The sequence below is a fragment of the Salmo salar genome, chromosome ssa14, assembly GCF_905237065.1.
Source record: "Salmo salar chromosome ssa14, Ssal_v3.1, whole genome shotgun sequence".
NCBI lineage: Eukaryota > Metazoa > Chordata > Actinopteri > Salmoniformes > Salmonidae > Salmo > Salmo salar.
Window position 1 is genome coordinate 46,063,985 of NC_059455.1, and position 5,000 is coordinate 46,068,984.

Below are 5,000 nucleotides of genomic sequence, written 5' to 3' on the forward strand. Positions count from 1 at the left end.
AGTGTAGAGTGGTAGCAGCAGGGGGAGGTGACGGGACTAGCGTAGCAGTGTAGAGTGGTAGCAGCAGGGGGAGGTGACGGGACTAGCGTAGCAGTGTAGAGTGGTAGCAGCGGGGGAGGTGACGGGACAGGGCTAGCGTAGCATTTTACGGTCGGCACCGTCAAAGCCCCGCAGCCTCTAATAGGCTTTCACATCCCACTGGATCTACTCAGCACAGAGAGAATGTTTCCAATATACTATATCATTTATGCTAAAATGTTGTATAATATGGTATATATTCAAATCTAATATTCTATATAGGCTCCCCAGGGGATTCCAGAGAGTTTCAGGGGAGGCGTGAAAGGAAAGTCAAACTGTGTTCTGTTGTCGAATGATGAATAAGTATTAGGCCTGTCTCTAGCTTTAATATGTTTATTTAAAACTGTCTCAGACTTTGAAATCACCTGCTCTGTTGTTTATTGTCCATAAGCGTAGACATTTTCGCAAATGTATAAAAAATACAAAACTGAAATATACTGCTCCAAAAAATAAAGGGAACACTTAAACAACACATACTAGATCTGAATGAAAGAAATAATCTTATTAAATTATTTTTTCTATACATAGTTGAATGTGCTGACAACAAAATCACACAAAAGTAATCAATGGAAATCCAATTTATCAACCCATGGAGGTCTGGATTTGGAGTCACACTCAAAATTAAAGTGGAAAACCACACTACAGGCTGATCCAACTTTGATGTAATGTCCTTAAAACAAGTCAAAATGAGGCTCAGTAGTGTGTGTGGCCTCCACGTGCGTGTATGACCTCCGTACAACGCCTGGGCATGCTCCTGATGAGGTGGCGGATGGTCTCCTGAGGGATCTCCTCCCAGACCTGGACTAAAGCATCCGCCAACTCCTGGACAGTCTGTGGTGCAACGTGGCGTTGGTGGATGGAGCGAGACATGATGTCCCAGATGTGCTCAATTGGATTCAGGTCTGGGGAACGGGCGGGCCAGTCCATAGCATCAATACCTTCCTCTTGCAGGAACTGCTGACACACTCCAGCCACATGAGGTCTAGGATTGTCTTGCATTAGGAGTAACCCAGGGCCAACCGCACCAGCATATGGTCTCACAAGGGGTCTGAGGATCTCATCTCGGTACATAATGGCAGTCAGGCTACCTCTGGCAAGCACATGGAGGGCTGTGCGGCCCCCCAAAGAAATGCCACCCCACACCATGACTGACCCACCGCCAAACCGGTCATGCTGGAGGATGTTGCAGGCAGCAGAACGTTCTCCACGGCGTCTCCAGACTCTGTCACATCTGTCACGTGCTCAGTGTGAACCTGCTTTCATCTGTGAAGAGCACAGGGCACCAGTGGCGAATTTGCCAATCTTGGTGTTCTCTGGCAAATGCCAAACGTCCTGCACGGTGTTGGGCTGTAAGCACAACCCCCACCTGTGGACGTCGGGCCCTCATACCACCCTCATGGAGTCTGTTTCTGACCGTTTGAGCAGACACATGCACATTTGTGGCCTGCTGGAGGTCATTTTGCAGGGCTCTGGCAGTGCTTCTCCTGTTCCTCCTTGCACAAAGGCGGAGGTAGCGGTCCTGCTGCTGGGTTGTTGCCCTCCTACGGCCTCCTCCACGTCCCCTGATGTACTGGCCTGTCTCCTGGTAGCGCCTCCATGCTCTGGACACTACGCTGACAGACACAGCAAACCTTCTTGCCACAGCTCGCATTCATGTGCCATCCTGGATGAGCTGCACTACCTGAGCCACTTGTGTGGGTTGTAGACTCCGTCTCATGCTACCACTTGAGTGAAAGCACCGCCAGCATTCAAAAGTGACCAAAACATTAGCCAGGAAGCATAGGAACTGAGAAGTGGTCTGTGGTCCCCACCTGCAGAACCACTCCTTTATTGGGTGTGTCTTGCAAATTGCCTATAATTTCCACCTGTTGTCTATTCCATTTGCACAACAGCATGTGAAATGTATTGTCAATCAGTGTTGCTTCCTAAGTGGACAGTTTGATTTCACAGAAGTGTGATTGACTTGGAGTTACATTGTGTTGTTTATGTGTTCCCTTTATTTTTTTGATCAGTGTATATTTACACAACTATTCAGACTCTTTACTCAGTACTTTGTTGAAACACCTTTGGCAGCGATTACAGCCTCGAGTCTTCTTGGGTATGATGCTACAAGCTTGGCACATCTGTATTGGCACAGCTGACAAGGTAAAAATCTGTCGTTCTGCCCCTGAAGAAGGAAGTTAACCCACTGTTCACCTGTAGGCCATCATTTTAAATAACAATTTGTTCTTAACTGACTTGCCTAGTTAAATAAAGGTTACATTTTAAAAATAAAAATTTTAAAAAATTGTGGAATTTTCTCCCATTGTTCTCTGCTGATCCTCACAAGCTCTGTCAGGTTGGATGAGGAGTGTCGCTACACAGATATTCTCAGGTCTCTCCAGAGATGTTCGATCGGGTTCAAGTCTGGGCTCTGGCTGGGCCACTCAGGGACATTCAGAGACTTGTCCCGAAGCCACTCCTGTATTGTCTTGGCTGTGTGATTAGGGTCGTTGTCCTGTTGGAAGGTGAACCTTCGCCCCAGTCTGAGGTCCTGAGCGCATTGGAGCAGGTTTCCATCAAGGATATCTCTGTACTTTGCTCCATTCATCTTTGCCTCGATCCTGACTAGTCTCCCAGTCCCTGCCGCTGAAAAACATCCACACAGCGTGATGCTGCCACCACCATGCTTCACCGTAGGAATGGAGCTAGGTTTCCTCCAGATGTGACGCTTGGCATTCAGGCCAAAGAGTTCAATCTTGGTTTCATCAGACCAGATAATCTTGTTTATCGTGGTCTGAGAGTCTCTAGGTGTCTTTTAGCAAACTCCAAGCGGGCTGTCATGTGCCTTTTACTGAGGAGTGGCTTCTGTCAGGTCACTCTACCATAAAGGCCTGATTGGTGGAGTGCTGCAGAGATGGTTGTCCTTCTGGAAGGTTCTCCCATCTCCACAGAGGAACTCTGGAGCTCTGTCATAGTGACCATCGGGTTCTTGGTCACCTCCCTGACCAAGGCCCTTCTCCCCCGGTTGCTCAGTTTGACTGGGCGGACAGCTCTTGGAAGAGTCTTGGTGGTTCCAAACTTCTTCCATTTAAGAATGATGGAGGCCATTGTGTTCTTGGGGACCGTCAATGCTGCAGAAATGTTTTGGTATCTGTGCTTCGACACAATCCTGTCTCGGAGCTCTACGGACAATTCCTTCGACCTCATGGCTTGGTTTTTGCTCTGACATGCACTGTCAACTGTGGGACCTTACATAGACAGGTGTGTGCCTTTCCAAATCATGTTCAATGAATTGAATTTACCACAGGTGGACTCCAATCAAGTTGTAGAAACATCTCAAGGATGATCAATGGAAACAGGTTGCACCTAAGCTCAATTTTGAGTCTGAATACTTATGTAAATATTTCATACTTCCATCTGAGGACAATAACCTGACAACTGTTTTTAGGACTTTCATTCCTGCAAAAACATTGGTTACTATGGTTAATAAAAACATTGATTAATATGGTTAATAAAAACATTGGTTACTATGGTTAATAAAAACATTGGTTACTATGGTTAATAAAAACATTGATTAATATGGTTAATAAAAACATTGGTTACTATGGTTAATAAAAACATTGGTTACTATGGTTAATAAAAACATTGATTAATATGGTTAATAAAAACATTGGTTACTATGGTTAATAAAAACATTGATTAATATGGTTAATAAAAACATTGGTTACTATGGTTAATAAAAACATTGGTTACTATGGTTAATAAAAACATTGGTTACTATGGTTAATAAAAACATTGGTTACTATGGTTAATAAAAACATTGGTTACTATGGTTAATAAAAACATTGGTTACTATGGTTAATAAAAACATTGGTTACTATGGTTAATAAAAATGTTTGCTATGCAGGCTGGCTAAAGTCTCTGTCTCTCTCTATGTCTCTCTGTCTCTCTCTTTGTGTCTCTCTGTCTCTTTCTATGTCTCTCTGTCTCTCTCTTTGTGTCTCTCTGTCTCTCTCTCTCTTTGTGTCTCTCTCTCTTTGTGTCTCTCTGTCTCTCTCTCTCTGTGTCTCTCTCTCTGTGTCTCTCTCTATGTCTCTCTCGCTGTCTGTCTCTGTCTCTCTCTCTATGTCTCTCTGTCTCTCTCTCTCTGTGCATCTCTATGTCTCTCTCTCTGTGTCTCTCTCTGTGTCTCTCTCTATGTCTCTCTGTGTCTCTCTATGTCTCTCTCTCTGTCTCTCTCGCTCTGTCTCTCTCTATGTCTCTCTCTATGTCTCTCTCTCTGTCTCTCTCTGTGTCTCTCTGTCTCTCTCTCTCTGTCTCTATGTCTCTCTCTCTCTCTGTGTGTCTCTCTATGTCTCTCTCTCTGTGTCTCTCTATGTCTCTCTCTCTGTGTCTCTCTATGTCTCTCTATGTCTCGCTCTCTCTCTCTGTGTCTCTCTATGTCTCTCTCTCTATGTCTCTCTATGTCTCTCTCTCTATGTCTCTCTATGTCTCTCTCTCTATGTCTCTCTATGTCTCTCTCTCTGTCTCTGTATAGTTCTCTGAATGTTGTTGTCCTTGGTGAGCAGCTATTAAAAATGATTAATTTAATTCAGACTAGGGCAAAATCCCAAATGGCACCCTATTCCCTATATTGGGCTCTTGTCAACAGTAGTGCAGCATCTAGAATAGGGTTCTGTTTGGGACACAGCATGGGTAACGAGGCAGGACATCTACTACTGTACCTATCAACGTTTAGAGATGTCCCAGACTATTGTTAGTTACCTCTCTGCTCCAAATAGAGTCCTTCAGGAGTCAAGGTACACACTTCTTTTATTCTACATTCTCTATCTATCTCTCTTTCTCTCTCTCTTTCTATTTCTCTTTATCTATCTCTCTCTTTCTCTCTCTATCTCTCTTTCCATCTCTCTTTCTTTCTTTCTCTCTTTCTCTCTCTCTCT

The 5,000-nt window shown here is 44.4% G+C and overlaps 1 protein-coding gene across 15 annotated transcripts in view; it reads left to right on the forward strand.

Moving 5' to 3' along the window:
* The window catches only part of LOC106569653 (receptor-type tyrosine-protein phosphatase F), a 469,500-nt gene that overhangs the window by 346,518 nt on the left and 117,982 nt on the right, over positions 1-5,000 (forward strand). The window lies entirely within an intron of this gene.